Source organism: Chiloscyllium plagiosum, unplaced genomic scaffold (genome assembly GCF_037043375.1).
Source record: "Chiloscyllium plagiosum isolate Xiang-an unplaced genomic scaffold, Cpla_swu_hap1 HiC_scaffold_28, whole genome shotgun sequence".
NCBI classification, from domain to species: Eukaryota; Metazoa; Chordata; class Chondrichthyes; order Orectolobiformes; family Hemiscylliidae; genus Chiloscyllium; species Chiloscyllium plagiosum.
Genome location: NW_028270166.1, coordinates 33,186,913 through 33,200,229, shown reverse-complemented (window position 1 = coordinate 33,200,229; position 13,317 = coordinate 33,186,913).

The following is a 13,317-nucleotide window of genomic DNA, read 5'->3' as shown; positions in this document are numbered from 1 at the left end:
CCATGTACACAGTGGGAGGCATCCCCACACGTAATGGTAGTATCCATGTTCACACTGATACATCTTGCGCCTACCATGACAGGATTGTATGGTGTTGTCTTGAAGGCCACGCTGTTTGCTGGAAACTAGGATCTGTTTGAGGCTTGGTGGTTAATGGCGAGAAGTGGAGGCATGGGGAATGTTTTGGCGAGGTGCTCATTCTTATTGATGATGCGTTGCAGGCTGCAAAGAACATGGTGTAGTATTTTGACTCCTGGGAAGTACTGGACAATGAAGGGTATCCTGTCGGTTGCAGCTCATGTCTGTCTCCTGAGGAGGTCATTACAGTTTCTTGCTGTGGCAGGTTGGAACTGGCGATCGATGAGTTGAGCATCGTACCCCATTCTTATGAGGGCATCCTTCAGTATTTCCAGGTGCCTGTCATGCTCCTCCTCATCTGTATATGTGTAGGGCTTGTCCATAGGAATGGCTGTTTTAATATGTTTCAGATGGAAGCTGGAGAAGTGTAGCATTGTGAGGTTATCCATGGGTTTGCGGTAGAGTGAGGTGCATGTGTCCAAGAATGAGACAGATAGTAGAGAGTAGTCCATGATGAGTTTGATGGTGGGATGAAATTCGTTGATATCACTAGCTTTTTCGGTGACTCTTTGCCATGGGTCCAGAAGAAGAAAATGTCGTCAATGTAGCTGGTGTATAGTGTTGGTTGGAGGTCTTCCGTAGAGAACAATTCTTGTTCGAACCTGTGCATGAAAATGTTGGCATATTGGGATGTAAATTTGGTCCCCATGGCTGTTCCATGTGTTTGGATGAAGAAATGGTTGTCAAAGATGAAAATGTTATTGTCGAGGATAAAGTGGATGAGTTGTAGGATGGTGTTTGGAGATTGGCAGTTGTTGGTGTTGAGTACTGAGGCTGTTGCCACAATGCCATCATTGTGGGGGATGCTGGTGTAGAGTGCTGAAACGTCCATTGTGATGAGGAATGTTCCCGATTCAACTGGTGCTGAGTTTCTGTAAGAAATCTGTCGTGTTACGACAGAAGTTGGGGGTCCCCTGTACAATGGGTTTCAAGATCAGATTAGATTCCCTACAGTGTGGAAACAGGCCCTTCAGCCCAACCAATCCACACCGACCCTCCGAAGAGTAACCCATCCAGACCCATTTCTCTCTGACTAATGCACCTAACACTATGGGCAATTTGGCATGGTCAATTCACCTAACCTGCACATTTTTGGATTGTTCTCGCAGACACTGGGAGAATGTGCAAACTCCATGCAGTCACCTGAGGCTAGAATTAAACATGGGGCCCTGGTGCTGTAAGGCAGCAGTGGTAACCACTGAGCCACCATGCTGCCCCACGATGCCTTTGGCATAGAGAGGTTCTCACACAGGGTCCCAATGCCTGATACAATGAGATGTCCTAGTGTGTTGGTTTTGTGTATCTTTTGGAAGGCAGTAGAAGTCATCTACACGAGAAGTATGTGGATTGAGGGTGTGTAGGAAACTCAGAAGGACTGGATCCAAAGTCCTGATCAATGTATTTAGTTCACAGTGTGCTCTTTGGTCGGATCGGCCAGTAGTTGCCTGTAGTGTTACTTGTTCAGTTGTCGGTACACTTCCTTTCAGTAATCTGTTCTATTCTGAATGACGATGGCTTCTGTCTTATCTGCTGGTTTGATGACAATGGGATTGGTTTTGAGAGCATGGCATTGCGTTGTGATCAGGTGATGTTTTGCTCTACCTTGTTGGTGCGGCTACTGAATCTGGCATTAATATATTTCCTGAGTTGAGTTTGAACATACCTGTCAAGCCCAGGGCAGCGGGCCTCCGGTAGGGTCCAAGTTGACTCCTCTACATATCCCTGTGATGACTGTTCTGGTCCCGCAGTGGTCTCACTGGGATCACTGGTGGCATCTTGAAAGATTTCCGGAGTCTCATTCTTCTGATAAATTCCTCTGTGTTACTGCAAGACCCATGGGGTCCATTTTGGTGGTGGGGCAGAAATTGAGACCCCTGCCAAGAACTTCAATCTCTTCCGGTTGAAGGCTGTGATCTAATAAGTTGACGATCGACTTTCCAATGGTGATAACATTTTCCACCGTGGGGCAAGTGTGGGCTTGGCTACTGCTGGTGGTGATGCCAAGTTTTTTGTTCTTGGTGTGCATGTACATGGTGTCGCCTTGCCTGTTTTGGCAATGTCCCGTAACTGTACTGCTGTATCCTGAGTGCAGGCTGAGAGCGTGGACTCCATCTTAATTGTGGGGTCTGCTGTAGAGTTAGTGCCTGAGATGATTGAGGAGCTTGTGAGAGGTGTACACAAAACATTGTGTTTTAAAAAAAAAGTTGCCCCAATGACCTTTTGTAAATATTTCTCCTCTCACTTTAAAATTATGACCCCTAGTTTTGAATGAAATGGTGTCCTCCTTTATCTTTATGTAGGGATACTAGTGAGAGAGGGTCATGTCATTTTGTGGCTAGTTGATGTTCATATACAGTATTTTGTAAATGACATTAGTTTTGCTTGTTTGTATAAGGTCTTTCAAGTTCATTGGCTGCTGTTTTAGTGTATTGGTGGGATTGTGGGCTACCATGATGCCAAGGGGTCTGAGCAGTCTGAGACTACTCACTTCGACTGGGACAACACATCCATCCTAGGACACTGAGACACGCCTGAGAATTCTTAGCAGCATGGCATTCCAACCGGAACTCCTAACAACAAACACATTGACTTGGATCCCATTTACCACCCACTGAGAAAAATAACAGGAAATGACATCATCATAGAAAATGACATCACAGGAAATGACATCACCAACATAAAGAAACCCAAGCATATAAATAGAAAGCAGGAAACATTAGCAATGCTTTGTCTGGAGGCTCACTGAAGATGTTACTTAGTATGGTGATGAAACATTTGGAAATGAACCTTCCATCTCAGCAAGCAACCCTACATCCAGAAGAGTGCAAATATTTCAAAGAATTGTGGACCGGAAGGGATTACAGCTATAGGGAGGCATGAGTTTGTGGAAGACTTTGGAAACAAGAATGCAAATATTGAAGTCAAAATAATGCTTGACTAAGGAGCCAAAGTAAATCAACAAACACAGGTGATAGAGGAAAGGGCTATGGTGTAAGTTAAGACACTGACAGCTGAAATCTGAGTGCACTCATTTACATAGTGTAGAGACTAACCTGATGTTTTACTTTATTCTTCAATGGGATATGGGCATCATTGGATTACTAGTCCAGTGACATTATTGTTACGGTATCAATTTACTTTTCCATGCTCACCCATGCATTTGAATAGAATTTGAACTTTAGAAGGAAAATGAATCCATGAATGGAGGGCTTGGCAGCAGCAGAAGGCAAAGTCAACAATGTTACAGGTTTGATAATAGGCAGCTTAAATGATGCTACGAATATGCAGCTGCAGATGTAAATGTATCACACATTGACACCAGGGTTACAAACAGACTGGTTTAAACTCAGATTGTTGCTAGGAAGAGGTATGGAGTGTTGGTAGCTAAGAATCCAGGTTCAGCGACAAAGGCTTCAGTACTCCCAATGTTTCTGCCTCATCCAGCAAAAATGTTAGATAAGCAGCTTGGATGGTTTACCAAGAGCTGAGAAGTGCTGAGAGTGCTATATAAATTGTATTGTAAGGAGTGCTGTGTTTTGGGACTTCATGCCCAATTTTCACAAAATGGCCTTGGAAACAAGTTTTGTTTTTAAATTTTGATTTTGTAATAATATGTATTTATTCATTTTAATTTTGAAAGTAGAAGATAGTAAATAATTAACAAGCAACTGAAAATTGTTTGCTCAAGCAATGTAAGCAAGCAATTTGTTAACTGGTCTCTGTAATCAATAATGCTTCATAAGCTCCTTTTGATGCTGGCTGCTTGACAAAAGTTTGTCTGCCAGGCCATTCTTCAGATGGGAAATGCCTACACTAAGCAATGTGAATCTTTGAAATCTGGATGCTGTCGACACTCAGCCATTGAGTATTTGAGGCTGATATTCAAAACTTTCTGGTCTAAATTCGGAGATGCCGGTGTTGGACTGGGGTGTACAAAGTTAAAAATCACACAACACCAGGTTATAGTCCAACAGGTTTAATTGGAAGCACACTAGCTTTCGGAGCGACGCTCCTTCATCAGGTGACTATCACCTGATGAAGGAGTGTCGCTCCGAAAGCTAGTGTGCTTCCAATTAAACCTGTTGGGCTATAACCTGGTGTTGTGTGATTTTTAATTCTGGTCTAAAGACATCAAGTGATGTAGGGATTCTGCAGATTAGTGGAGTTGAGGTGAAAACCAGTCATCATCATAGTAAATGGTGGAAAGGGCTTAAACAGCATGATGGTATATAGTTTTGCAGAATGGTATATAGTTTTGCTTGAGTATAGCTGTGAAAGCTGAAACTTTATTGCTGGAACAGCACAGCAGGTCAGGCAGCATCTAGGGAACAGAAGATTCGACGTTTCGGGCACATGCCCTTCTTCAGGAATGAGCAGAGAGTGTTCAGCAGGAGAAGATAAAAGGTAGGGAGGAGGGACTTGGAGGAGGGGCGTTGGAAATGTGATAGGTGGAAAGAGGTCAAGGTGAGGGTGATAGGTCGGAGTAGGGTGGAGGCGGAGAGGTCAAGAAGAAGACTGCAGGTCAGGAAGGCGGTGCCGGGCTGGAGGGATTCGGCTGAGACAAGGTGGGGGGAGGGGGGATGAAGAAACTGGTGAAGTCCAAGTTCATCCCCTGTGGTTGGAGGGTTCCCAGTCGGAAGATAAGACGCTCCTCCTCCGACCGTCGCGTTGTTGTGGTTTGGCGGTGGATGAGTCCAATGACCTGCATATCCTCGGTGGAGTGGGAGGGGGAGTTGAAATGCTGTGCTACAGGGTGATTGGGTTGGTTCGTCCGGGTGGCCCAGAGGTGCTCTCTGAATCGCTCCGCAAGTAGGCGGCCTGTCTCCCCAATATAGAGGAGGCCACACCGGCTGCAGCGGATGCAGTAGATAATGTGGGTGGAGGTGCAGGTGAATCTGTGGCGGATATGGAAGTTTCCTTTGGGGCCTTGGAGAGAAGTGAGGGGGGAGGTGTGGGCGCAAGTGTTGCACCTCCTGCGGTTGCAAGGGAAGGTGCCGGGAGTGGAGGTTGGGTTGGTGGGGGGTATGGATCTGACAAGGGAGTCGCGGAGGGAGTGGTCTCTACGGAAAGCTGATAGAGGAGGGGAGGGAAATATATCCTTGGTGGTGGGGTCCGTTTGGAGGTGGCGGAAGTGACGGCGGATGATGCGCTGTACATGGAGATTGGTGGGGTGGTAGGTGAGGACCAGTGGGGTTCTGTCCTGGTGGCGGTTGGAGGGGCGGGGCTCAAGGGCGGAGGAGCGGGAAGTGGAGGAGATGCGGTGGAGGGCATCGTCGATCACGTCGGGGGGGAAATTGCGGTCCTTGAAGAAGGAGGCCGTCTGTGTTGTGCGTATTTTGAACTGGTCCTCCTGGGAGCAGATGCAGCGGAGACGAAGGAATTGGGAGAATGGGATGGCGTTTTTACAGGGGGCGGGGTGGGAGGAGGTGTAGTCCAGGTAGCTGTGGGAGTCGGTCGGTTTGTATAGCTGTGAAAGTCAGGAACAGAATGTAATTGTTGATGGTCATTAAAACCATTTCCAATCTCCACAGAAGATGAGTTGTTGCCTTTTGATTTCGACCAGATCAGCAATAGGAAGCTACAGTTGGCCTCAGCACCTCTATGTAGGGAAAATGAAGACCATTCATAGGTCCCATTCCTGATTGTTGTTTAATAATGCGCTGTTAACAAGTGTAGATAGATGGGCAGTGTTTATAATCATGGTGGTCATTGTTGCTTCTAAACTTGTGACCACAACATTTCAGCTTGCAGTCTCATTTGGGGTCCTGACCTCCACATTGAATGAGATGCTAAACCAAATCTTTCCAAAAGAAGGTGCAGCTGATCGTGTAGTTCTGAGGGAGTATTGACTGTATTACTAACCAAACTAAGCTGCCACAATAGCGAAAGCAGTCAGAATTATTACATAAAAATCTGTGTTTCTCACAGAAAATTATTTCTTCCTTCTCCCAATGAGAAGTGCTATATTCAAACTGCTTGAAAGATGTTAATATTCAGGAATACAACATTTCCAGCACCACACTTTTTGACCCATATATATGGGAAAGCACAGCAGGTCAGGCAGCATCTGAGGAGCAGGAGAATCGACATTTCGGGCATTAACCCTTCATCAGGAATATGGGGCAAGGTGGGGGGGGGGGGAGGGGGAGGGGTCGGGGACTATGAGTGTGGTGGGGAAGGTAGCTGAGAAGACAATAGATCCAGGTTGGGAGAGGGGCAATATTGATAGTTTGGAGGAGAGGGTAGAGCAGATAAGTGGGAAGGAAGGTGGGAGTGTTCAAGAAGGCAGTGCTGAGTTGGAGGGTTAGATGAGGTGGGGGGAGGGGAGATTAGGAAACTAGTGAAGTCAATGTTGATGCCATGTGGGTTGAAGGATCCCAAGATGGCAGATGAGGTATTCTTCTCATATATTTCCATATCTGGCATTGAGCACTCTTAAAAATATTTATAGTTGCAAAGTAAGGTTCCTTAGTAATATACAGCTCAAGTCTAGTATAGACTTCCTTTGCATCACCCTAACAAATAACTTGGCCCAATCTTAAAATTGCAATAAGCTGCTTTCACATTTCTGAGAGTTTGGTGCTGTAGGTCCAAGTATGGCAGAAATTAATTTGAAACTTAGTTTCCCAAACTTAATTTTAATTAGAATAATTCCTCTTAAAACAATGTTAGCAAGCCAGCAAGATACTTAGGATGGGAATTTAGTTATGAGAGGTTTGAGGCCCTGGGATGATTTGTAGTGGAGCAGCATATAAAAGAAAGTATAATGGAACATTTTTAAATTGTAAAGTTTTGATAAAGGAATTAGTGAAAGATTATTTCCTCTAGTTGGGGAGTCAGTGATAATGATATCAACAATTCAAAACTGCAGAAGGATAGGAGAACTGTTAGAAATTCATTTGCACAGTGCATTATTGGAGCCTGAAATAGTACTGTCAGATGAGGTAGAGGGCCTCATTTAAAATTTATTTCTAGTTTTCATTTTAAAGATGTAGAGCTAAAGGGAGAGTAGGGAATTGGGTTTATTCTCCGGTTAATCTAGCAAATTCAGTGTAGACACAATGGAATAAAATTAGAATCACAATTATCCTTATTGTGCACATACTCAAATGAGTATAGCAAAAAGTTTACAAGTCACCACTTATGGTGCTATTTTAAGTACAAAGGCATCTAGGTTCAGATTCTAAAGTGCAAATTATTAGGGAGAAAAGATTCAAAAAATAAGGAAATAAAAAGTTCAGAATAATAGTTCTTCAAATCTAGTAAATGCAGGCACCTAGCCTCTAGTCCACACTGGGCCTTGACTTCAGATCACGCTGGGCCTCACCTTAAGGCTGGGAGACTGCTCTGGAATCATTTTGAGGCCAGAAATCCATGCTGAGGCCACACGGGGGGGGCCCCTTAGAGACTGCCACACCAGGCTACCGAAAGACCATGGAATTCTATGGTTTTATGCCATCATTCAAATTCTTTGAATGTAGTGTATTCTCTCTTTAGGAAAGCATCCTCATCCACAGAAAGTAATTGTGGGATGGCTGAAGGCTTTTACTGACACTAATGAAATTCATTGTCTTTGTGCCAAAAACCCACAACTACTCCGGATTCTCAATTCTTATAGTCTGGATTTTTGCGAAATGAATGAAGAAAATTAGTCAATGTAGTCTTTGCTCTAGGATTTCCCCATGTAGCCTTCCTGAGTGAAACCAGTTTCTGTCCCCTCACTTAATCTTGGTCCTTTCTATAGCTAATGAGAATTTCAATTCAGGATTTTTGGTCACAGTCAAGCAACATCATAAAACTGAAACCCTAGGCCAAGTTCCTTCAAATTGCTTCACCGATCTCTTTCCCTACATCATAAGGTAAGAAATGAGGGTGTTCACGGATGATTGCATAATATTCAGCACCACTTGCAAACTCCTCAGATCCTGAGTCCATATGCAACAATAAGTGGGTAAGACTTAGGCTTGGGATTGTAAGTAGTAAGTTATCATTGTACTGCACCACACCTAATAAATAATGATTATTTCCAGCAAGAGAGAATCTAACCAGCTCCCTTTGACATTCAATGACATCACTGTTGTTGCATTTCCCCACTATCAACATATGGTTCAGGCATTTGTCAATACTGTTGACCAGAAACTGAACTAGGTCAACCATATAAATAAAAGCAATGTACTGCAAATACTGGCAATCTGAAATTAAAGCTTCTGTGGAGATAGAAAAGAGTTAACATTTTGAGTCGAGTATGACTCTTCAGTGGAACAGTTAAGTAAGGTTTGTCCCAAAATTGCTACCTTAACCCACTTGAAGAGCAAGGTCAGCAGACACGTAACAACATCACTACCTTTCACACAACAACGTAACTTGGGAATATATCACTGTTCCCTCATTATCATTGGGTGAAAATATAGTACTCCCTTCTTAAAGACAATGTGGGAGCACATTCACCACATGGACTGCAACAGGTCACCTGCACAGCACACTCACCTGAGCACAGTACTGCATTGCCAGTATTAACTGTTTCCTTTGATAAGAGAGAATTTCACAGGATCAAGAAATTATTGTCAAATAACTATTGTGAGGAGAGTTTAGAGGTTGTACAAGAAGGTTTAGCATACTTTAATTTGAAAGAAAAAGTTCACTCAAGCCATTATTGCCCAAAATGTTTCAGAATAGAAAGAAATTTCTAATTCCAGCTAAATTAAGATATCTGAATAGAGGTTTGAAATAAGCCTTAGGGCTGCAACTGCAGAATGAGAAAGATAAACCCTTAAGGGAACACATTATGGAGGAGAATGCAAGGTAATTTTTATGTTTAGACAAATTGCCCTGATGTGTGAAAAAATTTTGCAAAGCAGCACCAGAGGGCGCTTTTTTACAGGTTAAGATGTTGCAGTGATAGTCCAAAAGAACTCTTGGGTCTAGAATCAAGTGAGCTGCAAATCTTACTTCTGAATCTTGGTATTCTGATGCTATGGGCATTAATTTAGAGGAAAGTTGGCATTAGTATTGCTCCCATTCACTGTTTGTATGAGTCATTCTAAATACCACATTGGTGAAAGTATTAGTGAGGACACTGAGTGCCATAGTGTACAGAGAGGGCTGGTTACAACTAACACATGATTTGATGTCTGACTACTTTCAACCTGGCTGCTCTAGTTAAGGCACTGTCTTAAACACAGTAACAGGACAGATCACCCCAGACCCCCAGCGCTACTTAAAGACAACACTGTCCAGCTTACAGAGTAGTTGCATAGTACTTAGATCTTGCTGTGTTTGTAGAAGTACTAAGTGGTGTTGTTCCAAGAAGTTGGTAAAGCCTGTAGAGAGTGTTGGGAAGGATTTAGTTGCTGTTACAAAACTTCTAAGTCTCTGTCATGGAGATTAGTGTCCAGTCATCATTTGGCTACAGCATTAGTGGAAGAAAACACAGTGGCAGAAAAGGAAATTAACTGCTCATTATGAGAAAAGAAAAAGAACTCTCACAGATTGCCTTACTCACCTAGGGTGCTAAGAGATACTTCTCCTAGTTGTACTTATAGCAGGAGTGGTGTGTTTTCCAGCTGCACTTTCACCAAGATGGTTACAAGGTTAACCTATCCGTACACCTCCTTGGAACAAGACTTAAAACGTTAAAGCAGAGAGTGGACATTACTGTCAGGCAATCAAGATCACCTAATCCCAAATTTATGTTATAAACCAGCAAACCATTCAGGCTCATTTAGACAATATAGCAAACACCTTGTAGTTCATCATCTACTGCATGCAGAAGGTTACTGAGGCTTTGACACTTCTTTAAATGGAGAGAAGCAGAAGTTGTTCACACATGGGTTTGCCAGGAGGGTTCTCCATCGTGTATGGTGCCGTTAATTGTACAGAAGTGGCTTGTGACTGTATTGAGACGTGCAGTTGTGTTTGCGAGCACCTAGTAATTAAGCTGATTTACCCCTGTGATCCTGACAGAAATTGTGATATCTTCATTACACCCTCTATCCACTGGACCAGCAACTTCTTAGCCAGTCGTTCAGTTGAACCAATAAGTGGCCACTCAGTAACAAGGGCTTTCTGCCCTAAACATAGCTGAGGAATCCCCTCCACAACTCCACCACTTGAAGTTTGTGCCTAAATGAGGGCCATTCTTACAAAAGCCACACGGCTAAGCAGTCAATTACTGAACTGAAGCAACGATTTGACTGTCTTGGCCATTTGGAAGAAACCCTCCCATATTACCTTGCAGTGATGTTATAATTGATGCTGGGTCTGTTGTACACTCAGCAACCTGCAGCATAAGTGGACAGCCTTCCTTGGCACCAGTGTTTTGGTGACAACGTTCACAGGAGGAAAAGGAGGAGAAGAACTAAATTGATGTGGAGGCAGTTGTCTTGTCCATGCTCCAGGTGGACTGTCTATGAGTGGCTCATCAGATTCCAGTTACCCTGAATGAAAGCAAAGATCCGCACTCTTCAACATTTAACCCCATCTTACCAACAGCTGCATCCTCTTGAATACAATCCTGAAATAAACTCAATCACAAAACAGCCATTCCATTACAGCTTTATCCAAATACATATCCAATGCTCCATGAAATATTCAACTCACCAATCTCATCTCTAAGCCTGTGGGGTGCAAGTGGGCTTGTATAGCAACAGGTTGTATTTCACAAGCTCAGTCTGAATTTCCACTTTGGCACTCAGACTTTATACTGCAGTGAATGCCAGGATATCAGCCATCAGGTATTGCAACACAACTGAGTTGTCATGTCAGGAGTAGGTAAAAGCTGATTAAGGCATTCCAATCTGTGAAGACATGACTTGTCCAATATATTTGCTGTTTATTCCAAAAAAAGAATCAACCAGATGTGTGACGGACAGTTCTGTCCTGGTGCAAAGATCCTCTGAATCATACGATAATTTTGATACCTTTAAGTGGAGGCTTGATCCCTGAGAGAGAAGAGAATAGTGGGATGTGGAAACAGGGTGTGAAGACCTCATTTGATTGGAGGAGGTTAATGTACTGACTAAACATCAGCATACAACAGCTGAGCTGAACGGTTTATTTCTTTGTTTAACATCTCACAGAAATACTAGGTGACTAAGGGACTTAGACACCTAAGAAACTGAGAAGCAAAGGAAGTTAGTATTTATGTAGATGTACTACTTGAAAAGATAATTGAATTGAATATTAATAATTTTGCTCCACCAAATGAGCTTCATCTCAGAGCATTAAAGGAAGTGACTAAAGAGACAGTGGATTGCTTGGTTATCATTCCAATATCTGTGGATTCTGAAAAGGTTCTTGGAGACTGAAAAAAGACAAATTTAACCCCAGTATTTGCGAAGAGGGAGAATAGAGAACCACGGATGTCTTTGTTTGATGCTAGTAGGATGGAAAATGTTATAATCTATAAAAAAGGACGTCTTAGGTAGACGTTTGGAAAAAAAAGATTGGGGAGTACATGTATTTATGAAAGGGAGATCACGTTTGACAAACATATCTTTTTGAGAATATACTTGTAGCTTTGATCAAGGAGATCCAATGGATGTGGTGCAGTTGGATTTTCAGAGGGTTTTTGAAAAGGTCCCATACAGATTAGTAAATAAAATAAGAGCATTTTGGGTTGGAGGGAAATACTTTATGGTTGACTGAGAACTGGTTACCAAACTGTAATTAGAGTAGAAATAAATTATTTTTTTCTCAGAATGACAGACTGTTACCAGTGGGGTACTGCAAGGGTCCACAGCTATTTACACTTCCTATGAAATAATTAGGATGTGGGCATCAATTATAACATTCACTGCTGACACCAAATGGGGTGGAAACAAAGGAAGATGTAAGAAGGCTTGAAGAGGACTTGGGCTGAAAATGTGTTGCTGGAAAAGCGCAGCAGGTCAGGCAGCATCCAGGGAACAGGAGAATTGACGTTTCGGGCATAAGCCCTTCTTCATTCCTGAAGAAGGGCTTATGCCCAAAACGTCGATTCTCCTGTTCCCTGGATGCTGCCTGACCTGCTGCGCTTTTCCAGCAACACATTTTCAGCTTTGATCTCCAGCATCTGCAGACCTCACTTTCTCCTTGAAGAGGACTTGGACAGGCTAAATGAATGAGGTAGAAAGAACATGGCAGAATTTGATGTGACTATGTGTGAAGTGATTCACTTTGGAAGAAGAAACAGAAAGGATATTTCTTAAATGTGAATGATTAGGAGGTGCTGATGTTCAGAGACCTGTGCGTCTTTGTTCATGAGTCACTTGCTAAAAGCGAACATGCAGATGCAGCAATCACTTAGGAGGTAAATGTAATGTTAGTCTTCGTCAGGAAGGTGTTTGAGTGTAGTTACCTTGCTGCAGTTGTATACAGCCTTGGTGAGATCTCACCTATACACCTATTGTATTTGGCTTTGGTCCTTTGTCTAAGGAAGGATGTACTTTCAATACAGGGAGTGCAACCAGTTTAATCCCTGAGATAGTGGCATTGTCTTATGAGTGGACACTGAGGTAACTGAGTTTGTATTTTCTCGAGACTGAAGAATGAGAGGTAGTCTCATTGAAACTTTAGGATATTTTCTCTGGCTAGTGAGTCTAAAACCAGAGGACATAATCTCAGGATAAGGATTGCACATGTAAAACTGAGATAAGGAGGAATTTCTTCACCCAGCGGGTGATGACATTTGGAACTATCTACCCAAGGCTGTGGAAGCTCATGACATTATTGATGAGATTCTGAAGACTAATAACATCAAGGAATATGGAAATAGTGCAAGCAAGAGTTCGATGATCAGCCATGATCCAATTGACAAGTGGAGCAGACACAGTGGGCTGAATTGTCCACTCCTGTTCCTGTGTACCTAAATTCAAATAGTAAAAATATGCTTTGATACAGGGCTACTTAATCAAGAATAGCTTATAAAATAGCACAGCTTATTTACTTCGTTTATAGCATGTCCTCTCTCAGTAAGACCAAACTACATTATTCAAAAGCAATTCAGATCACACTGAGTCCATAATGTCAGCTTTAAGGTTTCCCATGTAATGCAAAATGATGCACTTTTAAGAATAAATTGCCATGCAAATTTAATAAAGTGTCTAAAGGATATAAATGATATAGTTGTTGCATATTGATTCAGTTGTTTAGCAAATTACCAGACTCAATTGTTGTTGGTTTCTGAGTATAATTAAACAG